General features: G+C 42.8%; 1 protein-coding gene across 1 annotated transcript in view; it reads right to left on the minus strand.

Annotated features, from left to right (window-relative positions):
* The window catches only part of LOC110559822 (tubulin-specific chaperone cofactor E-like protein), a 173,465-nt gene extending 150,725 nt beyond the window's left edge, over positions 1-22,740 (minus strand). The window contains exon 1 of the mRNA XM_060372123.1: positions 22,720-22,740. The gene's annotated coding sequence lies outside the window, so the exon portion shown is untranslated. The remainder of the gene's footprint in view (positions 1-22,719) is intronic.
* Between the last annotated feature and the right edge of the window lie 4,083 nt (positions 22,741-26,823).

The raw sequence follows: 26,823 nt of genomic DNA on the forward strand, positions 1-26,823 counted from the left end.
CAGACATTGACACCATTTCAGTCATGTTGCACAACACCCCCCCCAAAACAAAAACAAAAATAAGACTCCTGTGTCTATACTCAACAATTAAAACTTTCTATAGGAAATCTGCTTGGGAAACATCCTGGATCCCAAGAAAGGCTTCAACTCTCTCTCACAAGCCTCTCCCTCTTGCTCTAAGTTCTATGCTCATATTTGAAGCTCCCACTTCCTGTTGGCACTGTAAGGCAGGGTGACCCCTTCTTTCAGAGATCTGTAAGTAAAATGCTGCCTCTGTCATTCCATGTGTTTTGTTGTGTTGCCCCTTCTGTGCCTCTCTTGACTTGAACACCTGAACCTAACCTCTTCTGCTCAGGGAACTCCTAGAGCATGTCTATCTTTGTAGAAAGAAGCTAGATGCAAGTCAGGCAAGAGGCCCAAGGGCATTTATCAATATAGATTTGTTTGCCATGTGATGAACACCTGGTCAATGATTAGCCAAGGTAATCAATCCATCATGACAAAGAAGTGGCCTACGGGCCAGGGGGATGGCTCAGCAGCTAAAAATGCTGTGGCGCAAGCCTGACAACCTGAGTTTGATGCTCATAAAGCCCATTTTAAAAGCCAGATGTGCTGTTTCACGTCTGTAATCTCACGACTCTTACAGCAAGACGGAAGGGGGAGGCAGGAGAATCTGCTGTTTGTATACACCATGTCTACAAGTAGGGTAGAAGAGACTCCAGAAGTTGCCCTTTAACCTTCACGCCTGCACCTTTGCACGCGTGAGCCCCTCCCCCGTGCACACACACTTCTTTGAAAGAGTATCTTATTGGAGCTCTGCTGTAAACACCCATGACTAAATCGCCTGGGGCCCTTTCAGGGTATGGCTAATATCCACAGCCACTGCCCATGATGAAGACCGTATTTTTTTTTTTAATTTTTAAATAAAAGGAAATCTTTAAAAGAATACTTTTAAATTTTATGTATGAGTGTTTTCCTGAATGTATCTATATATCTATATCTACCTATATATCTATATCTATTAATCTCTCTCTCTATACACACACACACACACACACACACACACACACACCACACACACATATATATATACTACGTGCTTTCTTGGTGCCTGAAGAGGCCAGAAGAGAGTGTCAGATTCTGACACTGGATCTATGGATGGTTGTGAACCCCAGTGTGGGTCCTGGGAACTGAACCCAAGTCCTATGCAAGGGCAACAAGATCTTATTCACCAAGACATACCTCCAAGCCCCAATATATGGCAATCTTAAATGATTCTTGAATTAAGTACCAGTTTCTTTTCATTTGTTTTTCAGAGTGTAGAAATCAAGCCCATGGCCTCATTCACACAAAATAAATGTTCTACCACTGAGCTACATAGTCCATCCCATAATGTTTATGTTACTTAAAATGTAATCAAAGAATATACTCCCTAGGATTTCAGTCCTTTGAACATTATGAAATTTTGCTTTATTCTGTGGTGAACATGGAATTAATTCTTTTTGAATGATGAACAAAGGATTTATTATCTGTAATTATTGAATCCACTCTTTTATATGAGGGATTGGATCAAGTTTTTTAATTGTGTGGTCCAATTGCCTACATTTTTAATGATTTTTACTACAAATTAGTTTTATAGTAACTGATACAAACAGGTTGACTAATTGTTTTATTTCTTTCTAAGAACTATAGGTTGAAAAATCTTCAGTCTGACTATGAAAAAAATCTGTTTTTCCTTATAATTCTGACCAATTTTGATTGATGTCTTTGGAGTTTAATTTCCATAGTAGAAAGTGTATGAAAAAAATCTAAATTTTCTTTCTGGTAGATTAAACTTCTCATTGAGAAATATCCCACTTATCTCCAGTTAATGCTTTTTGAAAAGTGTTAAGGACTATCTTGTCAGATATTAATTACTTCACTTTGTAAAGCTTCTAGCCCTATGTCTTAGGTGTATCTCTAATTTAAAAAAGCATAGATTAAAAAAATAAAAAATGATAGATGACACTCATCTTTTAATTGAAGAATTTTATCCTCATACATTTAATGTAAATATATTTGTGTTTAAGTCCATTATTTTACCACTCTACCTATGTTCATTCATTTTTCCTCTCTTCTAAATAACTGAGTAAAGTTTTTGTTCCACTCCGCCATTATTATTTTAAATATTATATTCACTTTTACTCTCAGTATTTAACACAGATTATAATATGTATACTAGGCATAATGAACTCTAATTTTGCTTAATATCATTGCCATTTCCTCAGACAATGCATAGATTTTTTAATCCCCCTTTTCTCCACCTGAATTGCATGCTATTACTGTCATGTGTTGTAACAGAAATATTCGAAGGCCATAAGAAAGTGTTAATATTCCTTTAATGGTCATCTTCATTCAAATAGACCTGTGTAGTTATCAACTTAATTATTTTCTCTCTTTTTTATTGTGGTAAAGCACATAAAACATAAAATTTACCCTTCAACCACTTAATGCGCAATTACATGCTATTATGAACCCTTACTGTACTGTACAATCACCTCCACTCTCCATTTCCAGAACTTTTCATTATTCCAAATGGAAACTTGGTATCTATTAAACCACAGCTACCCTCCACCCTGCCTCCTCCTCAGGTAACCCCTGTTATACTTCTGACCCTGTGACTTTGCCTAGATTCCCATCTTATATAAGTAGAATCATACTATCTTCATTGTTCTGTGCCTTGTTCATATCACTTAAGATAATATTTCCAAGATTTAAAGAATGTCTTCATGTTCCATTTATTTTTTGAAGCAGAATAATATTCCAACTGAGATATTCAGGGGTTCTGTGGTATCTATTAGGTTTGGTTCCAGAACCCTCTTCAGGATATGCAAGGGATCATATTTGCATGTAATATAATGTGTGTGTATATGTATATATATATATATGTATGTATTTCTTTCATATTTTAGGTCATTTACAGTTTACTTACAATACCTAACACAATGTAAATATTATATAATTAGTTGTTGTGAAAAAAAATTCTGTACATGCTCAGTACAGATGCACTAATTTTCCACATGTTTTCGATCCTTGCTTGATTGAATCCTTGCAGAACCTGGGTTTGGGAGCAGGGGAGATCAAGAGTCTGTTTAATAAACTTATTTCAACCCTTTCGCTGGGAATGTGGCTCATTGTAGACTTCTTGTCTATTCCATTTGGTTTATTTCCACTTTTTAAACTATTGTGAATTACACTGTTGATTGACCAGCAAGTACCGAGTTCCAGTTTTTAATTCTTTTGTCATAGATTGAATGCTTGTGTCTCTCCAGAACTCATATAGTGAAATAACCCCAAAGATGAGTGTGTTAAAAGATGGGTGAAGCCATTCAGTTAACTAAAGCCAAGCAGTGGGGCTCTGATTGGCAATATTAGTGCCCTTATTAAAAAGACACCAGAGGGTGGGGCATTCTCTTTTAAGCTCTTCCCAACGTCCCTCAACCACTCAGTGGAAATACTTTAGGGAGAGACCATCTGCAAGGCAGGAAGCACATTGCTAGAATCTGGTCTCAGAGTTTCAACCTTCAAATGGGCAAGAAAATAAACTTGTTTGATTGAGAGAGTCTCTTCTTATGCATTACTGCCTGGCCTGGTACTCACCAAGTAGGTCAAACCACCCCCAAACTCGCAGTAATCCTCCGGTCTCAGCTTCTGCAGTGATGGAGTAGATGCATGTACCACTACCCCTGGCTTGTTTTTGTTTGTTTGTTTGTTTGTTTTTGTTGTGTTAAGCTACAAAGTTCTTGATATTCCCCGTATGGCTGTTTCTCATAACTGATACCTACTTAGAGAAGGAACTACTGGATCAAATGGGTCAAATCACACGGTTTCAAAACCCACAGTGGCTACAGCTTTGCCTTATCACTGTGGTTGTTTTCATTCTTCTGCTACCTGTGTTTCTGCCCTCAGTTCCAAAAAGGTGAGTTCCAAACTGAACATCATTACATTCCCCCCTGTGTTATTCTTCTACTGATTTTCTTCTAAGAAGTTTTCCTTCATATTCAGATCTGACTCATCTAAAATAAGTTTTGTGTAGAGAATTGCTCAACTCCATTCTTTTCCATGGAGTTCTCCAGTTCTTCTGGAACTGTTGGTTGGAAACGCAACCCTCTTCCTATTGCTGAAAATCAGTAGGAGCAGTACGTCATCTGGAGTTTAGCACTGCACTGTTTTTACTATTATTATTATTACTGTGGCGTTTTACTAAAATTTTAAATCAGAAAGTGTGATAGCACCAACTTTGTTCTCTTTCTAGATTGCTTTGGCTACAGGGGCTCCCTTGAGATTTGACGTGAGTTAGATTTATCTGGTTCTACAGAACTATCATTGGGATGTTAATGGATTTTTATGTCAATCTGAGTAGTATTGGCATCTCAACAATATTAAGTTTTACAATTCAATAACATAGGATAGCTTTCCATTTGTGTTTTCTTTCAGCTCAATGTTCTAATTTTCAGCATATAAATTCTTTGCCTCCTAGGTAAGTCTTTTTCCTAAGTATTTTATCCTTCTCGATACAATAATAATGGGGATTACTTTCATTTTCTGTTATTTGTTCTTACAATAGAGAAACACAACTGATTTTTCCTATGTTGCTGTTGTGTCCTATAATTTTATTAAGTTCATTTGTCAGTTCTAATAGTTCAGATGGAAAATAGCTAGGAATCTATAAATGTAGAATTTTTTCATCCAGAAATAAGTATCTTCCTTTATAATGCAGATTTCTCTTTTCCTTTTCTTTTCTTTTACCTGATTGTTCTGACCAGTACCTCCAGGGCTGGGTAGATTAGAATGGGCACAATTCCTTCATTTTCTTCTCCCTGATTTTAAAGAAACAGCTTTCAGCCCTTCCCCACTGGATGTGATGTTACCCTGGTTTGTTGAACGTTGAATCATGGAAGAATGTTTAATTCTGCCATACTTTTCATATATATATATAAAGAAAAAGAATACATATAAGAATATGGCAAAACTAAATACATTATGTATACATTGACAATCATGCTCCTTTTCCACTTCATTCTGTTAATGTAGTGTAATTATGTTGATTGATCTTTATCTCTTTAAACATCTCTGCCTCCTGAGAAAAATTCCATTTCATCACGATGTCTAAGATGGTAACATTTTGGTGAATTAGGTTACTGGTATTTTGCTGAGAAGTCTTGCATCTGCATTCACAGGAGCAATTGTTTGGAGAGATGTGGGGGTCGTAGACTCTTTGGCTCTGCTGTCAGTCTAATGCTGATCTCATAGAATGAGGTAGGAAATATGCCCTTATCTTCAACATTTTGGAAGCATTTCAAAGGGGTTGATCATGAGCCATGTATTACTTAAGGATGAGGAGATATTTAGAAAACGTGCTTTGGGGTGATACTGTCCTTGGGCAAACATCACGAGCTGTGCATATACAGGCCTGGGTGGCATTGGTTAATCACTTGACGTGGCCTCTTGACGCAGTAAAGAGATGTTATAAACATGAGATGCAGGAGGCTCCTGAAGTGCCACAGGAGTCTGTGCTACAGTGAGCTTCTTTTCGTCCATGGAGGAAATAAACTAAATAGTGATTAAGAAGTAGAGTAGATAAATAAAGAGTCACATTATTTATGGTCATCTTCAAGATTATGGACTGTACATATTTGTGTGTGTTTGTATATGTGCCCATGCTCATGTGTGTGCAGGGATATGTACATGCATGTGACAGCCACAAAGAGACAACCTTAGGTATCATTCTTCAGGACCTAGCTGCTCCAGATTTTTTGAGACACAGTTTCTCGTTGTCCCGGAACTTCCTAATTAGTCTGAACTGGCTGGCATCGAGCCCCGGGGATCCACTTGCGTCTACCTCCCTGTCCAGCACTGGAACCACAAGGATCTCACACCACACTCATCTTTTCTGTTTGGGCAGGGAATGCAGGTCCTGATGCTTGCACAACAAGCACTTTACCAACTAAGCTACACCCCCCACTTCCTGTTTACGTTGTTTTATACAATAGGCCACAGTGTCATTAAATGACAGAAATCTTCGGTTTCCTTGTGTTGAGGACCACCACTGTATTAGCAGGCTGCTGTTAACCAAAGTGAGGTTTCAAGGTACAAAGTATATGTCTAGCATCCTAATATTTACCAGGCTAGTCCCTGCTTGGCTTCCAAGACCAGGCACATTTAGGATGGTGTGTATACACACACACACACACACACACACACACACACACACACACAGACATGCACGCACACACACATGCACGCACACAAGCACTCAAGCACGCATGCACATAGCCTATATTATCAGGCCTTAAATAATTTTTTTTCTGCAGCTTTGTCTTTCCAGCCCTATGATGCTACCAAGAGAACTCTCGGCATGAAAGCCCCCAGTCTTCTCTCCTGAGTCAGCTGGCCACCAAGTGCCTGTCTGGGGTTCCCATGGACCTTGGTTATTCTCACTGCCTTGTTAAATTATCTGTTACTTCTAAAGTGAGAAGCATTCTTGGATCATTTTTTAAAGAGGGCAGGTCCATCAGAATGGGGAAGGGATGGTGGAGTTCAGGGCAATGGGAGCACATACCTGAGGCTCATCACTGGGAAGCTGAGAAAAGACAGGAAGTGGGACTAGGCTATTAAACCAGCAACCCTCCCCCAGTACTCATTCCTGTGAGGCTCCGCCTCCTAAAGGTTCTGCAACATCTGGGGATGAGGCATCCACACAAATGAACCTATAGGGGCATCTCACACTCAAAGGATAGCATGCGGCTCCCGGGCCCTGTATGTTCATGATGTAATGCAAAATGCCCTTAGTTCAACTTCAAAAGTCCCTATCATCTTGACAATTTAAACATGTTCAAGAGCCCAAAGGCCCCTCTAAGACTCAAGGCAATCTCTTAGCTATTTTCCCTATTAAACCCAAAAACCAAAGGCCCAACTTCTGACATAATAGCAGAGAGTAACACATTCTCATTCCAAAGGGAGAAGGAAGGAGAAAGACAATCAGATGAAATCAAGGTGAAAACTTGGCAGGGCAAATACCAAACCCTGCAATTTCATACTGGGGCTTGAAATGGCATTGTTTGGGCTCCCACAAGCTTGGTGAATAGCCTTGATTACTGAACTCTAGGGCATCCATTCTCCCTCTTTGGAGTCATCTCCACTGGCCCAAGCTTTCATGGCTAATGTCCCATATGTCAGAATCCTGGCGTCTCTGTTAAAATCAGGCTTCACCTTCAGTTTGTCATTTAGGAGCTCAGAGCAGGAAATCTGACCTTGCTACGCATTGCCTGATCTCAGCAGCTTCCTGGAGCCTTGGCATAAGCCTCTGTAGGCACCCCCCCCCCCCCTTGAAATTGGTACCCCTGCTAAAATTAGCCCCAGGTGTCTCACTCCAAGTTATTCTGCTAGTTCAAGCTATAGGCTGGCCGCTGGGGACCATGGCTCTAGTAGCTTCTGTATGAGAGCTGTTTATAGGTCCCACTGAGGAAGCACAGAAACTCCCATTCAGGCATGCACGAATGATTTCTGAATGACTCTGGGATGCAGCTGTTTGGCTATCCACCACCCTGCATTTACTGCAAACATTTAGCTTAGTGAAACTGAGTCAGCGCTTCCAAGCCAGGAATGCATCAGAGGTAAGCCTGCCATGCCATTAAGATTAAATATTGCACACAGCTAGCCATCTGTTTTGGAAGGTTTAGCTGTTTCATCTACCTCAGGAGGTTCCACTGAACTCTGTGAATATGTCACTTTAAAAGATGGTACCAATTTAAAAATAACACCGAGAACAATTAAAGTTATTGTGTGTGGTCTTTGCTTCAAGGACCCAGACAAAACTTACTGAGGGCTAAGAAGACAATCCTCTCTGATACAACATTCTCCAGTTATATACTATTTCATTGCTTACTCGTTGGAGTTTTATAGGTATTTTTCATTTTGAACGTACTCCCAGCTGGCTCCCTTAAACTTGGCTCTCTTTATGGTTATAAACGAGGTAAATAAGGCAAACTATTGAAAGGGAGAAAAGCAATAAGACAAAAGAAAAAAAAAAAGGCCAAAGGGGGCTTTGTGGAAGCAGAGAGTACTAGTCTCCACACCCACATACAGAATGTGTTGTAAGACTGGATGTCACCTCCATGCCGGCAGACCAACCCCCATTGCGTGAAGGGTCTTCCCTAAGTTCACTCCCTCACTGGTTCTGCGGCGCTCATTCACTGACCCAGTCTTTAGAATATGTTCATGAATTGCTTGGTACTTTTCTCCCTAAGGACTGCTCTCTCCCTGAACCTGATAGCCTGTGACTGACTCAGTCAGTGCAGTAAAATGTCATGTAAAGCTGCCTTTTCTCTTGGGGCACTTGTGCTTAGAACTTAGGAACTATGCGGCACAGATGCCCAGGGTGCGGCCTAGAGAAGTCACGTGATGTTACAACACCCAAGACCAACATCCCAGGCTGAGTTGGCAGCGGATTACTAACGTTCGCGGTTGCACCTATGCACAAAAGACCTCACATAGATTTCCAGCCTTCAGAACCACGTCATTCCGGAGTCTTTGAGTATTCCCAGCTGAGGCCACAGAGACGAGCCATCCCAGCGTTTCTCTCTGAATTCCTGACCCATCCAATCTATAAGCATAATTAAATGGCTGTTTCCGGCAAACCAAGTTTGAAGGGGTTTGTTGCACAGCCGCCGACAACCGAGCCCACTCAGAACTGAAGGCTCGAACTGGCGCAGTCTGGTACCTGGCTCATCCTGTGTTGTTCTTCCAAGGATGCCTGTCCTGGCTGTATTCCTCTGTCCGTGTGCCCCACCCCACCCGCGGCAGTTTGCTCTTCCTACCTGTTTATCTCCGTACCCTCACCTTCCCCGAGTCTCTGCCGATGCTGCTATTCTTTCTGTGTGTCCGCATCAGAACACCCGGGTTTGCGTACCACCATGTGGGCCACCTAGTAGCAGGGTAATCAACCTCCTCAGTTCTAACCAGAAAGCAGATAGGAAAGAGATATTCACAAGCTGGAGATACAGGTTGGTAGCCTCTTTGTCGTTGTTTGTTTGTTGGGTTTCGTTTTATTTTGTTGTTTGTTTTTGTTTTTTACTGCTTAGCTTTGGCTGTCTTGAAACACACTCTGTAGACCCAGGCCGGTATTGAACTCAAAAAGATCCACCTGCCTCTGCCTCCAGAATGCTGAGATTAAAGGTGTGCATCACCACCACCTGGCAGAGGGAGTTTATATGAGACCCTGGATTTGGCTTCAGCACTACAAGAAAAAAAAAAAAAAAAAAAAAGTAGGACCTATTCATAAATTGAATGACTGAAGTATTTGAAGTACTTAGCAGCTGGCACATAGCAAACGACCCATAAATATTAGCTATTATTAGAGGTTTGTTTTTTTTTTTTTAAATTCTCTTGTCTATTGAGTATTAAGACTTTAAGTAAAACCTTTTATTTGAATTCAGGTCAACATCTCTGTGAAGACATCTTCCCCTACCAGATAGAAGTAAATTGTTCCTTTGTTATACACCTGTGCTGGTTAGTTTTCGTTAACTAGACACAAACTAAAGATGCTTGCGGGGAGGGAGAATCAGCAGAGGCATTGCCTCCAGCGCTTTTCTGCCTGGTTCGTGCCTCTGCTCCTGCTCCTGCTTGAGTTCCTGCCCTGACTCCAGGGATGAACTGTGATCAGAATGAGTCAGGTGTTACCACAGCAACAGAAAACAAATATATCAGTATTATATACAGCTTTGTTGTTTCCTTCCCTGTCCTCCAACCCTTTCCTCCTCTTCCTCCTCTTCCTCCTCCTCTTCCTCCTCCTCTTCCTCCTCCTCCTTCTGTTGTTGTCATTGTGGTGGTGTTGGTTGTTACCATTGCCATCCTCTTCCTCCTCCTTCTCTGCTGCCACCTCCTCTGCCACCATCACCACCACCTTCTTTTCCTTCTCCTTCCTCTACTTTTGTCTCATTGTATATCGTAGCTGTCCTAGAACTCATATATAGACCAAGCTGGCCTTAAACTCACAGAGATCCTCCTGCCTCTGCATCCAATAGAGGTGCGTTTCACCCCAAATGGGTATTATTATAAATTTTTGGTGAGTCATTTATTGTACATGTGACACACACTAAAAACCAGTTTCCTTAAGAAAAAGTTTAAGACAACATCCTTACAGAACTAAAAAAATGCCTTTGTCTTGTGTGTGTGTATTTGTGTCTCTCTGTGTGAATGCATGTGTGTATTGATTTATATGTACAGTAAATATCATGATGAAGGAAACAACGGGAAAATTTGTTATATGATTGTGATAGGGCACGACTCAAAAATTTTCAGAATTCTTTGTCCAAATACTCATTTCCCTGAGTAAAATTTCTGCTTACTAACATGGTTAATGCTCTATAATGACCTGTGGAAATCATGTAAGGGGCAAATACTGCATCCATTATTTCTTTATTAACATCTTTGTACCGGCCATCTCCCTAAGCCCTCCATGCCTTAGTCATTTCAAAAATACCCTCTGTCCCAGTGCCCCTTTCTGTGTTCTCCATCTTACAGGGCAAACCTTAGGATAGAGCAGACTGGTCAGCAGCAGTGGGGCTGAGGGGAGAGTCACAGAAAACGCTGATGGGATGCCCTCTAACAGCATCTCCAAATACAATGGAGCCTGTGCCTCCTTCATCTTTCTTCCTGCTGAGCTCATCCCAAACGTTATTAGAAAAAGCAAGCGCTACCACTGTGGATTGGCTCATGTCCCTACACCTGAAGCCTTTCATCTGGTTTGCCCTGCTGCAATGGAAGCTATGCCCCTTCCCTCGTGCAAGGCAGCTCCACCATCTGTACTCTGGACTTCTCTTGTTCATTCCAATCTCCCCTTCAAGTTTCCTGTCTTTTCATGCTTCACCAATGTCTTCGTCTCCACCAGGTCACTGTGGTCAGGCAGTAGACTAGCCCTGATGTTCCTCTTGTGACTTCACATTTTGGTCCTTTGTTACACTGCTCTAAATTTCCTCTCCTTTCTCAACAAGCTTCCCTTACAGTAACCACGACACAGATCACCTCTGTGCCTTTGCTACCATCATCTCTTCCCTTGCTGTACTCTCAATTTTCTTCCACCACTCTCTTTCTCGTGAAGATCACCAACGGAGAATTCTCCTTTTTCACTTCTTTTCCTTTTTCATTCTTGTTTATCCTTCAATGAATCATAGCTCTGCCTGGATCTTAACTCTGACCATATCTAAAGTCTCCAGACAAGAGCTGGTGGGAGGAAGTAGAACTTTAAAAAGTGAGGCCTAAGGCAAAAAGTGTGGCCCATTGAAGGGGCCAGTGAGACCTTGGTCTCTTCTTTTTCTTCTTCCCCACTTTCTATGAGGTTGTTTTACTCCACTGCATGTTTCCACCATGGTATGCTGCCTCACTACAAGTCTAGGAGGAGCACCCAGGCTTGAAGACCACAAGCCAAAACCAACCTGTAGTCTTGTAAAGTCTCCTTTATCATAGGTAACCGTTATAGTGATGGAAATCTGACTAACTCAGCTTTGCCCCCCTTCTGGTCTCTGGGGCATCATGTGCCCCTGCTTTCCTTTCCTGCTCCTTCTTAGTTGGTGTGACCAAGTTCACCCTAGCTTACTCTCTACCTCCCCCCAAATATTACAGCTGCTTAATAGTCTGAGGGGTTTTTGTGTCCCATTTTATCTTTATTTGTGTGTGTGCATGCACATGTATGTAGGTCCAAAGAGTCCAGAAGAGAACCATGGGTCCCCTGGAGCTAGAGTTACAGGCAGTTGTGAGCTGCGAGACATGAATGCTGGGACCCAAACTCTGGTCCTTTGACAGAGCAGCAAGTACTCTTAACTGGTAATCCATCTCTCCAGCCCCAGCATTCAATTCTTATTGCCTCTTTTCTCATTTATTTCTCTAATTTCTTCCTAGTTTGTGCCATCTATTGCTGCGGATTGATGTCATCTTCATGCCTGTGAATGCTCAATTGTCTGGGTCCCTAGACTTGCATACACAATTGACTCTCTAATATTTCCTTTCAGACAACCCAGAGACATCTCAGATTTAACATGCTCCAAACTTCACTTTCAGTCCCTCCTCCAAACTCCTCCCAATCTGTCCTCTTCATCTTAGTAAATGCCATCACTTCCCACCCTAATTTCTAAAGGTAGTAACGCAGAATTCATTCTTGACTGCACCAAATGTTGTCTACCTCCAGAACATGCCTAATTTCTGTCTCTGCAGATACTCGGCCCAGATTTGCCCTCTTTAAACAAATGTTTAACAAACAAATAGGAAACACATTACTATGTTTGCCTACTTGAGAAACTCGGGGACAGGTTGCTGGGAGTTTTAAGATCTGAGAAGTTAGTGCCACTGCCAGTAGGATTATAAAACAGTAGAACTAAAGAGTGCTAAAAATGAGTGGGGAGAAACTTTTTCTAGCTCTTGGGATAGATAGGGAATTTACCTGGGGACACATAAGAAAAAGGGTCCTAAATCTGTTAAGTCTCTATATTTAGGTGAATGGAAAGGAACGGTCTCCTAGGAAAGGGGTCAGCTCCTCTAGACTCTCTCTTCCAGACCTGAAAATAGCTACTTTTCTCATTACTGCTGAAAAATATCTAGAGAAGCAACATAAAGTGTTATCATGTGTTAGCGTTGCTTGGCCTGTTTGCTTGCCCCCTGGGCTCAGGCAGAACATGGTGGCAGCAGAGCCTGCAGTGGGAGAGGCTCTGATGATGAACAAGAAGCAGAAAGGGGAAGGAAGGGTGTCTGTGATAAGGCACTGTCTTATTTAGGGTGATAACCGCCGTGATGAAACACCATGACTAAAGCAACTTGAGAAGGAAAGGGCTTATTTGACGTATGCTTTCACATCAGTACTTAACATCGAAGGAAGTCAGTACAGGAACTCAAACAGGCCAGAGCCTGTAGGCAAGCACTGATGCAAAGACAACGCAAGAGTCTGATCGCTGGCTTGCTCCTTATGGCTTTCTCATCTGCTTTCTTCCACCAGTTCAGAGGGTGACACCACCCACAGTGGAGCACAGTGGAGTGGGCCCTCCCTATCAGTCTCTAATTTTTAAAAATGCCCTACAGGCCTGTCTGTAGCCATATCTTATGGAGGTGTTTTTTGTTTGTTTGTTTGTTTGTTTGTTTCCCCAGTTGACTTTCCTCCTTCTCAGATGACTATGGCTTGTGTCAAGTTAACATAAAACTAGCCAGCACGGACACTATGATCAAGGCAACTTGTAAAAGAAGGAGTTTATTTAGGCTCACAGTTTCAGAAAGTTAGAGTCCATGACTGCCATTCATGATGGGGAACATGGTAGCAAGCAAGCAGGCATAGTGCTGGAGCAGTGACTGAGTGCTCACATCTTAATCCATAGGTAGGAAATAGGAAGGTGGGGACTGGGGTGAGTCTTTTGAAACCTCAAGGCTGTCTCCCCTCTCCCCCATGACACACCTTCTTCAGCAAGGTCATGCTTCCTAATCCTTCCGAAACAGTTCCACCACGTGGGGACTAAGATTTCAAATATATGAGCCTGTGGGGGCACCCTCATTCAAGCCATTGCAAAGGAGTATAGAGAAAATAACTCAGCCCAGTAAATACACCATACAGTTCCTTAACTTCCCAGGTCCCCCCACCCACCCAAATAGCACTGCAAGCTAAGGGACAAAGCTCCTAACACATGGATCTAAAGACAGAACTTCACGTACAGACGATAACAAGAACTTCATGTAACTGTCTTCACAGACTGTAGAGGCAAGGAGTAGAGCATGGTACTGGAGCCTATGAAGAGAAGCATAGCATGTGGAGAAGGAAGGCAGCTCTGGGGCAACTGAGCCACAGGCATAAATCTGTAGAGAGGCTTCAGGAGCCATTAACATGGCTGAAAAGGAGGTCCAGAGCAGGCATATCCCTAAGCCTCCCATTTCCAAGCTCCTTTAGGACATCAGGCCAGGCAGGCGGACAGGCAGACAGACAGACTGACAGACAGACCACACACACACACACACACACACACACACACACACACATACACAAACACCAGCTTTTCTCAAAAAATGTCTGGGAAAAGCCCTACTATCCATTTAGAGTCATGGTACACATTTGCATTCTAAATGTTCCACAAAGTTCTGCAAAAGAGAAATGTCTGTCTTTATTTCATATGCACTCCAAATGTGTTCAGTCTTGCAAACCCTTGTCATAGATATCTTTCAGCATGTGCCATCGTATGGATCCAGAACTTTCCCCCAATGGTCCATCTGTTCTCAACAAAAGCCCTCATAACACTACTGGGAAGTGACAGAGACTTTCCTGGGTAGAGTCTGATGAAAGGTTCTAGGTGATCAGAAGTGTGCTCTTGGAAGGGATTATGGAACCCTCGTCTTTTCCTTTATTTTTTTTCACACTGAGCTATAAAGTAAATTGGTTTCTTTCTCCAAACACTCCACGGTGCACTGTGCTACCACAGCTCAAAAGAACTGAGGTGAAGTCGATTTTCTGATGTGTTTTGTTTCAGTAGCAGAAAGATGACGAACATAAGGGCATGCCACTAAACCACTACCCCAGGAAACAGAGGAGTTCAGCCCATTTCCTTTTCCTTGGCCTCAGGCTCTGTGACCATGGAGAGTTGCCCACCTGGGAGTCTCCATGTCCCCAAGGATGGCACACCCCAACACACAACCATACTCAAAACTACGTACACTTTGTTTTGTTGTTCCCACTGTTTTAGGTTCTCTACAGCTGGGGTTACACTGTGCCGTTCCATCCTGGGCCACAGATGGCAACTAAAAATAATTCTGTCGCTATTGGTAATATGAGAAGCACTAACTCTCAATTGATTTTTAAAATGCACTTATTTATGTGTACATGGGTGTGTTTGTGTGCCTGTATTTGCACTTGAATGTGTGTGTCTACGTGCTTCTGTGTGAATGGAGGGCGGAAGAGGAGCGAAGGCTCTCCCACTCTCCACCCATTTCCTTGAGGCAGGGCCTCTCCCTAAACCTCAGGGGACTACCAGCTGGAACCCAGCGGAGCTCCGGTAAACATCCTGTCTCCACCCACCTGAGGGCTGAGGTTATAGAAGGCTGTGGGGCTGGCAGCATTACAACATGCCCGGAGCCACACTCCAGGCCTCCTGACTTGAGAGCAAGTATCCTTCATCCACTAAGTGCTCATTTCTTATTCCTGACAGCACAGAGGGACTCTCTTATGTGGGGCTGGGAAGAATAACTTCCGACTAGAAAATGAGCTTTCTGATAAAAATAAAAGTTTGCAGATCAACCACCACCCTTAGAATTAGTTTAACCTAGCAGATCATGGTGGCTGTTGGATTTTGGAGCTGGATGTGTTCAGATAATGGACTAAGTACTCTAGAGGGATTGTCCCATCCCAGCCCTCCAGTTGCCTTATGAAACAGGTGCTCTGATCATGATGCTCCATTTTTTACAAAGATGGAACATGGTGACATAAGTACAGCAATTTGTGAAAAGCACACAAGAAAAAGAGGCAGAAGGCTGGAGAGATGGCTCAGAGGCTAGAGGTGTTTGCTGCCAACTCTGATTCCAGGGCCCCACAAGATAGAAGTAGAGAACTGACTCCCACAAGTTACATTCTGACCCTCCCCCCCCACCTGGATACTGGGGCATCTGCAAACATAGACGTGAATGCACATGCATATAAAAATAAATCAACAAACAAGTAAAGGAGGATGATAGGACTGGGGATGGGGTCTGGGTGGCTGGCTGCAGGCCCTTGCCTTAACAGTGAGGCCCCTGAACATCACCAGGGCAGAGCCCACTGAGAAGACACAAAGCACATGCTGGTGCCTTCGGGAAAACAGAAGACTTCTGCTTCCTGTCTGATAGGAACCAGCGCACCCCCACAAATTTCGAGAGACCTCTGCCTTTCTCTGCTTTATAGCACCAAATCTCTACTTTTCTTCATAGTTGTTTGAGTGGACAGTAACAGACAACCCAGCATTAGCTTGCCTAGCCTTGCCTTTCTTTTAGGCTCAAACAGAACTATCTTTTCTGATAAAATCATACCCATCTCAACAGGCTCTCACCAGGTTCTGACATAGTTGCCAAAACAGTCAATACGACAAACAGCCAAGAGGAAGAGGACATTGGTTCTTTTCCCTCGGTTGGCTATTGTATCCATCTTTGGTTTCATTAGCTGGAACAGAAAATCTATATGTTTTAAACATCTATGACTGGGGCCAATGAGATGGCTCAGTAGGTTAAAGTGCTTGCTGTGCAAAGCTGGCAACCTGAGTTCGATCCCTGAATCTCACACAGGTGCCCCACCTTCCCCACTCCCCTGCCCCCACTCTCCACACACTAATAAAAACTATGCTTGAACATGAGTAGATTTTTTGCAAGTCTTCTAATGTGCTTATAACAACCATTTGCGGAGACTTATACTGTGGCCTCTGTTATAAGCAATTTAAAGTTCTCTGGAGCTCATAATGGACTGTTTGTAAATATTGTGCCATTTCATACATTTCGTTTAAGAAAGGAGCAGCAGTGTCCTTGGGGGCTCTGGACTTGATCATCCCTGGGTGTTGAGGGACCACTTCACACCTGATTCCAAACTGAGGCTGTCACCTCCATCCTGGTTGTGACAGGAATTACTTTCCCTCTTCCCAGTTAGGAACCAAGTATGTAACTGGAGGTTACTGAGTACTTTTGAACCCACAGTAGGACGCAATAGATCTTATTTTCTTCTTCAAAGAGGAGGAAAAAAAAAGCAGACATACCAGAGAGCCAAAGTGACCCCCCCCAGCTCCCCCTCCAAAGTGTAATTGTGACCCTTCCTGCATAAAGATGACAATGATTGAAAAGTTCTGGTCCTTGGCTTTCTGCTCCATAAATTATCTGCCGAGTTCTGCTGCGAGCCGCTCAGGCTGGTGTTGCTTTTGTCTTTCAGTTCACTGAAGAGACTGTGTTTACACACAAATAGTGCTACCTCATCCCAGAGCCTCCCACCAGGAAAATGGGGCAGAAAATGGACTCCCTGAGCTGTTCTCCTTTTAGCAAGTTACTTCCAGGATCTACCAGCATGTCTCAAGGAGGCTGCACTTTCAGATCTCAGATCCTGAGGTTCAGCACATGCTGCCATAAATGGCTTGAGTGTGTGTGTGTGTGGGGGGGGGTGGCAGGGTGGTTATCTGGACCTAGATGGAAGCTAACAACCTTAAAGGACTGCATTCCAAAATGAAGTTTCCAGGAAAGAAATAAACTTCACACCATCCACTCTTCACTGAGTTGATCCCAGAACAGCTAAAGTAACGGCCCTTTAAAACTTAATTTTCACAGGTTAGTACAGAGTGTTGTGCTATAGATGTAGGCCAAAGCAGCGATAGATGTGTGTTTTTCTATTCTTAAACTTGGGTGGAAGGAGAAGAAGAAAAGCAAGGGCTGGAACATCAATGAATTTGGAGCGAAGCATGGCCCCAGGGATGTTGTACATAGTTTACACATGGAGCTCAAACTCAGCTCTCTGGATATGGGAAAGGAAAATAACTTTGTCAGTTTACAGAATCTGCAGGAGAAAATCAATCGCTCAGGGGACATTAAGCTATTTTTATCACGAAGATCAGATCAGTCCTTCCCCTTGAGGTCTGATGGTGTTTGTGGTATCTTGTGCTGTGAGCTTCCTGCTCAATTTCTTTCTTTACAGGAGAGCCAGTGCATTTCTCAGCTAGCAACATCTCCTCGTTCCAGAAGAAAAAAAGGGCAGGGGTCTGGGATAGCATATGTCCTTGTTCAACTATCGGGTATAAACAGTCAATCCAGCTGAAGCCAGATAGGATTTTATCAATAAAATAGTCTGGGTGGTTATGAGCTGAGTGGACAGTTACATTTTGCCGCTGGGTGCATCACAGGTGGCTTTTGGTCAGCTGGCAAAGGTCTTGCTTCCTCTTCAGCTGTCACCATAGCTATTAGAAGAAGACAGAACTGAAAGTGAGGTGGGGAAGAAAGCCCCATCACTCTGGAACCTGATTGAAGCTTTTGCTAGCATCAGAACAAGAAATCCAGCACCATCGGCTACTGGAGCCCATTGTCCCTACCCACAAGCCTGCAATTTTCTAAGGACTGCATCAGAAATCAAATTTACAGGGAAGTACACCGTCCCTCGTACCCCTCCTGTTGGCCCTGGTTTCACTTATTGGAATAAAACTTGACTTAGGCACTCTGGAGCTGCCTCATGGATCTTGCTTATCAAAAGAAACAGAAGAAATAAATTGTTTCTTAGCAACCTTTCAGAGTGACACTTGAGAACCAGCAAAAGCATCTATATGGCCAACACTGAGACAACTGAGAGAAAAATTGCTTTTTCTTTCTTGGAGAAGCTACATGTGTGTAGCCTGGGTGTGTCCGATGTTTCTCTATTCTTCCTTGGAAGCCCATGTCCCCATTTGGGCATGCCTTACTTCCCAAGCACATCCCCTTGTCTTACTCTTATGCATAACTAATTTAAAATATATTTAATAAAACTTGTAACTCTGCTTTACCATGTCAGCTAAATCTGAAATTCCTTTGAAGCCAAGCATTAAAGCCAAGAATCCTATTTTGGCCTGAGTTACGGTCCTTAAAAGTCTAAGGGCACTCACCTAGGCTAGTGACTGAGGTGTTGTGGAGCTGTGTCTTTGTCTTCCTCACCTATGGCTGACAGTAGTAGTGATGGAAGGGAAGAGAAATAAAGATGAGAACCAGTATCTCACAGTACTAAATGCTCATAAGTGATAAGCACAAATCTGAGTCAGTTCTGACCTTCCTTTTACAAAGCATCTTGGTATTCCTACAATTTAATTACTATGGGTTTTCCCCTGGCTTCTCACAGTCACTTTCCATTTTGTATTACTTCCTTCCAAATGCCACACAGGACTAAAAATCATTTGGAAAAACAAATCAGTCTGTTGATCCTTTGAGTAGATTTAATACTCAAGTTGAGAACAAAAGCCAAACACGTCTCAATCCTTTTATGCTGCTGGTAGCGACAGTGTAATCTGAGTTCCTGAAGAGCCTGGTCCAGATTTCTGTTGTCTAACACATTCTCATTAAAAACCACTTATCTGCATTCCTTTAAACAGGATCCTGCTCCCTTTATGCTTTGGGGTTTTGTTTGCCTGTTTGCATCTACTGGAGTTCACCGGTACACTCCAACTCCACATCAGCCATGGCACAAGCAGCCCATATCTCAGCTATTATATATGAACCCAGACTGTGAGAACCTCCCTCAAGAAGAGCCTTTTTGCTGGCATAAGACCAATAGTTCAGTCTCTGCAAATAGCTAACTGAGGCTTGTCCGTATAATTAAGAACACTTGAGTGACAACATAGTTCACAGCATAGAGCTGCTGGTGTTTTCACTCAGTCTTATCCACATGGAAATATGAAAAGTTGCTCCACTCTTTTCACTGTGAATGATTGCATGGCACTCTTTAAACCATAGCTTTAGGAATTCATTTCTAAATAGGGCATAGTGGCTATAACTCCAGCAATCAGGAGATGGAGACAGGATGACCAGAAGTTCAAGGTCACCCTCAGCTACACGTCAAATTCCACGTTAACTGGCCTACATGACTCTCTCTCTCAATAATATCCATTTCTTTCTATATCTTTAGAGCTGGGAATATAGCTTAGCAGTAGGAAAGTATTTGCTTATCATGGGTTTTGGGGTGGTGCTAGGTTCAATCACCAGCATTAAACAAAACCAAATGAATGCTCTGTGTTGTTGGTATGTCTGTAACTAGTTTCCTGGGACTGCTTGCTTTGCTCTGACAAAAGTCTGCAATGAACATTGTTGTTCATACTTTCTTGTGAGCATTTACAAGTTTTGCAGAGGATATGATAAGGTAGGGCGTTGAGAATTCACGGAGTATTATTCACCATGGCTGACGGCACAGATTATCAAATTATCCTCCAGTTCACGCTGTTCACAGTGGTGGATGTATTAGAGTGCCCTGTATCCCACATCCTTGTCAGCACTTGGTTCTGTACAGTTATTTATTTGCTCACCACGCTGTGTGAGAAGTATTTCTTCATTGTTGCTTCAAATGTCCTCTGGTGCTTAGAAAGCCAGTTGAACTTGCTGAAAACACAGCTTCTGTTGTAAACGATGAGAACAATGGAGAAGAATGTGCTCAGTGAGGCCCATTGACCACAGTGGTTAGGACCAGGGCTTTTACCACCGTGCTTAAAGAAGACTGATTGGTGTTAGTATTTTGACAGCTATCGTAAAAAAATAATAATAATAAAAAAAAATAAAAAATAAATTAAAAAAAATCTTTCCCCTCATTCCACACTCTTCACCTTCCCTTATTCAGGTTTATGAATTTGGGACTATGCCCGAGCAAATGTCAAGACAAATTCCATATGAATGGGAAAGTCATCTACTGAGAAATGTGAACTTTAGATTTTAGACAATGAACACCTGGAAGATGTTTCTAGGTACTGGTGTGTGGTAGTGTGAGGCTCAAGATTTGGTCCCTTTATGTAGATAAATCTGGAAGACAAGCAGGGGGAGCTGGTAAAGGAGCCCTTGAAAGCAACCACATCTCCTGAGAAAAGCCCAATTAATTAGTTACATTTTAATCTGTGTTGATTTTCCATTTGTTACCTCTGGGCCTTGTTAGCTAAGTCTCTCACTATTTTAGCCTTGTATTACCTCTGCTTTAGGAAATGGAGAAACTTGTTTTAAGCTCACTCAAGGCCAAATTACAAAGGAGCAGAAGTGATCCCAGAAACAAAGATGGCAGCAACTATGATTTGTGCCAAGACTCCAAGAAGACGAATCTTGAATGGACCAAAATCTGGTTGTCAAATACAGCCTGGCACTCTCTCATGTAGAGACTGACACCCTGGGTCAGCCAGCTTCCTATGACTGCAACAAACATCTGAGATAGATCAATTTAAGAACTGGGGGATGGCCTGGCTGGTGAAGTATTTGTTGTGCAAGAATGAGGAATGAGTTCAGATCCCCAGCACCAATGTAAAAAGCTGAGTAGAGACCAGGGGAATCTTTGGTATTTCCTGATTAAGTAAGTTCCATGTTCAGTAATCGATGTTGTATCAAAAAATAAGTTAAAGAATATGCCAGTTACTTTACTCACTGTGGCAAAATTTCTCACAAGAAGCAACTTAAAGGAGGACAGTTTTATTTTGTCTCACAGTTTGAAAAGATACAGTCCACAATGGCAGAGAAGGCACAGTGCCAGGAGTAGAGGGCAGCTGGTCACATTGAATCAGCATTAAGGAAGTAGACAGAAGCAAATGGTTACTTTCAATTCTCTTTCTGCTTTGTATTAAGTCTCCTTTGAATTAGCCTGGGCCTAATAGATGGTGCTGCCAAGGTGAACCATCTCACTACAACTCTAGAAACACCTAGAGATTCGCCTCCTACATGATTCTGGATCCGTTCAACCTTGATATTACCCATCACAGCGTCATAGAGGAAGATACCTAATGTCCATCTCTGGTACACACACACACACACACACACACACACACACACAGAGAGAGAGAGAGAGAGAGAGAGAGAGAGAGAGATATGAGTAGGTGTGCATACATACAACACATATGCAAAAAGAAAAGAATGTACAATAATTTTGGAGTCTGTGAGGAGTGGCCCTCCTGCTCTTAGAGTAAAGCCATTCATTGTTGGAGAGTAAAGCTTCACTCCTGACCCAGAAGTAAAAGCAGAGATGCGAAGATATATTCCCATTATCCTTCTAGGTTTCACCAGCTGTGCTAGCGCTAAGCAGAGGACCAAACCTTTGGGGGACCATTCTAGAATGCTAACTGGCATTTTAATTTTGCAGGCTTTTATTAAGGGATTTTATTAGCGTTTATTACAGAGCCTTCCTTACGTTGGCTGATATAGGAGGGTAAGCTCTGGATCACACAACCACGAGTAATCCCTTTATTCTATTATTTCCAGTGCAGTGGCATGATGACACAGAAAGAGACGGATCTTTAAAGTTTGGCAAAGTTGAACTCAAGTCTGGAGAAGTTTGTGACCTTGGACAAAAGTTAAAGACCCCTCCAGCTCTTCAACTATATACTAAGGGTAATGAGGCTGCCTTATAGTTAACTAAATTATGTTGGGAAAATTAAACCAAAGTACTTAGTATACACCTGGAACACAAGATATGAAAGAAAGGCCAGCTTCTTTCCTTCCCATCTCCTGGGCTTTGCAGCCAGTTTTCCCACAGCCCCCAGTACCTTTCTGAATCCCACCTGGGGCCAGCAGTCCCTTGGGTAGGTCTCTGGGCAACAAACCCTGTGTGAATCAACACCATAATTGACCTCTTCCTTGTCAACTTTCCGACCGTATCCCTACTATTGGGTAACCACTGATTCACAATAATTAACTCAGCATTTTTTTTCCCTTTACCCAAAGAAACAATTGTTGCTGGTGGATTTTAAGTGCCACTGCATGTTTACTGGGGGAATATAGTATGTGGGGACAACAGCAAATTTGGGTGCCCAGTTTAATTGACATCCTCATCTACCCTTGGGGTAACCACTTCTCCTTATAATCAACCTTAGGACCTAGCCATGGAATTATGAATATTCTTGACCCTCAGTGGCTCCCATAGCTGGTCACTAGTGCATCTGTCAGTTAACATTTCAAATTTGCCCCAAGGGCAATTTCTTCTCCTCTGATAAGGAGTGAGGTCTCAGCCCCTTCCCTTACCTGTGGACACTCAGCCAGTTGGAAACTTTCTTCCCTCAGGCAGAACCAGCTCCTGGGGAAAGTGGAGATCAAACACGTTTAATCTCTCACCTTGGCCTTCTGTCTTCAGGGCAGCAGGATCTGAGCTAATTCCTGTTTGCTCTCTTAACAGTGTTCTTTTGCCATAGGTGGCTGCTGGCTGCTTAGGGCCATCAATCTGACATATTTCTCTAGTTCCGCATGAAGACTAAAATACCATTTAAATCTTTTCCCAACATTCCTCAAACCATGTGAGTATTACGAAGCATGAAATTATCAACTCAAAACTCAATTTTGAGGAGCTGGTTCTTGGGGGAAAATAAGAAAGAACGTCTCTCCCTGTTAGTGCTGAGATTTGCTTTTTTAAAAAATTTTCTTCAATAATTTAGTCATTGTGTGCTTCTTAATCTTTGGAGATTAAGCTGAAATTTTCACCTAGACTCCAATTTGCTCATAAATCTCTTCATTTGGCTTAATTTAAATGTTTTGGCCAACTTCATGGTTTAATAATGAGAAGTAAAATTGGAGTCTTAATGATTCCTAAGAAAGGAATTTTCATTTCGTCTAGAATTAAAAGAGCTGTTCAGGGGGCGGGCATCCCGTCAGACAAGCCTTTACTACCTCTGCTCACGGATGCCAAATGCAGCTGGATATCATACGTTGCTTTACACCCAGGGTAATTCTCCAATCTGATTACTTGAAAATCCTTTCAAATCCGTCCGCGCTTCGAGCCCCCTGATTACTGTGCCCTATTGATGAGCTAGGAGCTCGGAATTGAACGCAGGCCACCCGAGAAGCGCCCAGCTTCCCCGCGCGCCCCTCACGTGCTGCCCATCAGAGCTAAGGCAAGCGACCCAGCTTCGGCACAAGCCGTATAATGGGGGGCCCCCGAGACCTCAGCGATCAGATAACTGGGCAGTAGAGAGTACTGTTTCAACACTTCAACCGGAGCAGCCTTCATTTAAGAGAACTCTGAAAAGTTTGTAAAGCCCCTTTTTTGTAAGTGTAGCACTGGAGAGAGAGATCCGCATCATGGTTGCCCAGCTTCGGGTTCCCTCTTATCCCAGAGCTGAGAGGAAACACTAGCTGGGCAGTGCCCCTCGTGAAGAACGGGGCGCCCTGGATTCTTTGGCTTGTATAGAATATAGCGGGTCCTCTGAGACGGTTCGCGGGAGACCGCCCGGCACCAGGAGGAAGAATGGGAGCCGGGTTTACATAGACTGCTCCATTCTGCTGTGGACTCAGTGGATGGACAGAGAAAAAGAATCTCACATTCTTCAAGTATGCCCTTCAGTTGTGTTCCAAGCCACCCTCCTTCACCACTCGCCCCCTTCTAGGCAAGGGTTGTCCTAGGATTACCCACACGTTGTCCTGGGCTTCTCTTTCTTCGATGATTGTTAATGCCTCAAGAAGCTTGCTATGCAGTCTCTCTCTCTCTCTCTCTCTCTCTCTCTCTCTCTCTCTCTCTCTGTGTGTGTGTGTGTGTCTGTCTGTCTGTCTTTGTTTCTCTGTGTGTGTTCATGTTTTGATTGGTGATTGAGCTAGAAAGTCATTCATTATTCCACTCGGGACAATCTTATTTGTCAGCTCTAGGGCAGAAGCAGGGGCCCACCCTTGACTACAGAACACAGTCTTAATATCAAGCTTTTTAGTAGACAACATAGCTCATGCTATCGTGCCCTTTGCAGTCCTGTCTTTTAATACTACGTCTATGATTCTGAAACTGCGTGTCTCATATTTACACTATGAGAGAATGGTTTGTGTTGTGTTATTTCTCCCTTGTGACATAGTTTGTACACAGACGGACCCCATATCTGATAATAGAGTTTAAAGTTGGACTGGAAGGACTTGTATAAATAATACTGATGACTTCATTTCATTTGGCTTGATTTTGTAATGCCAGTTTTTCGATGGAGCCCGGACTTAGAACTCTCTGACTTTCTACACGTTTCTTTTGGATGCTGGGTATAAGCTTATACTCCAGGGGTCATACTTTAGGTGCCATTTACCTCACTTTGTTTTTTTGTTTTGTTTGAGGCAGGGTTCCTCGCTGGCCTGGAACCCACCAAGTAGGCTATTCTGGCTGGCCAGGGAGCCTCACCTGCTTCTGAGTCTCCATAGTTGGAATTACACACATTACACTAACTACCACACCTAGGATTTTCTACGCTTAGGGCTAAACTTAGGTCCTTGTGTTTGTGAGCCAGCACTTTTCTGATTAAGCCAGCAACCCAGTCCTGCAGCTACTATAACTATTATAATTCTCACTGTATAATCATCACCATGCTACCAACTAGCTTCCAATAAAACTAACTTCCAACCAAATATAAGACTTACCTATGGGATGGGCTACATCTTGTTAAACTGTTGCCCAAAAGGGCCCCATAGAACCTTCTGAACATCACAGGCCATTGCCAAGTCTATTGGTTACTTCCAGGATCTGATAGTAATATCCTAATGTCACTGAATATGGAGAAATTAAGCTGGGGCCCAACCAGAAGCTTCACCCCGACTGACTGGCATTCATGGTGCTAGAAGACATGCTGGTATAATAGTGGCACAAAAGTAGGCAACCACTTTTTTTTTTTAAATGGAATTTAAGGTCCACTCCATGAAACGGAGCCCATACTTGATACTGCTAAAATGGCCAAGAACCTGAGACTAGATAGGTCCATAGATCCTAGAAGAAAACCTACTGCTATTATTAGGCTAAATGAACAAAGCGATAAAATGATTCCTGATGACAGTGTTATACCCACAGAGCACAGCATCACTCAGTCCTCATCAGGGAAGCTTCTTCTTGCAGGAGACGGTAATTAACACAAAGGCTCACAACTGGACTGAGTGTGTAGACAGAGACACTGTGGAACTCTCATCCCCAAATGGGATGTTTTCTGCAAAGCTCTCCCCTCAAGGCTCGGGGATCTACATGGAAGAGGAGGCAGAAAGATTATGAGAGCCAGAGGTGATAGACGACTCCAAGGAAACAGAATCCTCCAGACAAAACAGCACTAATACATATATGAACTCACGAAGGCTGTGGCAGCAAGCACAAGACCTGCAGCAGTTCAAACCAGACAAAAATAAATGCCAGCACTGACAGAGGGAGGTAGACACGAAGTCCCACCCCTATCTAAGGAGCTATATGCAGTCGATACCTGCGGAGAAAAAGGAAATCAATTTTCTCCAGTAGAGTGTCAGTGGACCACCCCCTAGGGCAGGCCTCATGCCCAGGAGTAGTTGGTCAATCCAAAATGGACCCTATGGGGTTTTGTGTGTGTGTGTGTGTGTGTGTGTGTGTGCTTTTTGTTTGTTTGTTTTTTGTCTTATTGGTTTTTTGTTGTTTTTTTTTTTAGTTTACTTATCTGTATTTTCATTTGTTTTCTTTTTTTTCAGAGAGAAAGAATGTGAAATGGAGAGGTAGGGAGGATCTGGAAGGAGTTGAGGGAAGGAAGAATATGATCAAATATATTGCATAAAAATATTTAAAATAAGAAATTACAAAAGGAAAAATTATCTATCATACGGTTAGTTTGTATCCGGTTATATTCACCCACATACTCTAGCGACAGGTCAGTGCATTGCTTTGCTCCCATTGTGTTGTCTCTGAGCACAATGGACTGTCAGCTCTAGCAGCTGCACCAGATGAAGCCTCCCAGCTTTCCCGACTTACCTCATCCATCTTCCTACCTCTTGGCTGTACCCACACGTGTTCCTCCTTTCCTACCAGCATAAGCATAGCATTCAGTAAAGGTTTATTATTTCAAATTTATAGAGCTGCATTTTGAGTCACAATATCTTGAGAGTGGTCCTAATGGCCAGAAATGAAACAACCAATCACTGGAGAGCCTTCCAGATACTTAAGTCAGATGCAAACTTAGATCTGTAAAGACCACGCTCAGTTGTCCTTGGATTTGGATTTTTTTCCTCTGGTCATTGAACCTGACTTTCTTACACTGGGGGGAAGGAGGGAAGATCAGCAGCCACTGGATGCTCACTCCAACTAAATAACTGTCCTGGCAGAGTTGACTCAGCTACACTCAAACCACAGCCTTCATTGGGATTAATAATAAAGCATTGTGAGAG

The sequence above is a fragment of the Meriones unguiculatus genome, chromosome 1 (genome assembly GCF_030254825.1).
Source record: "Meriones unguiculatus strain TT.TT164.6M chromosome 1, Bangor_MerUng_6.1, whole genome shotgun sequence".
Taxonomy (NCBI): Eukaryota; Metazoa; Chordata; class Mammalia; order Rodentia; family Muridae; genus Meriones; species Meriones unguiculatus.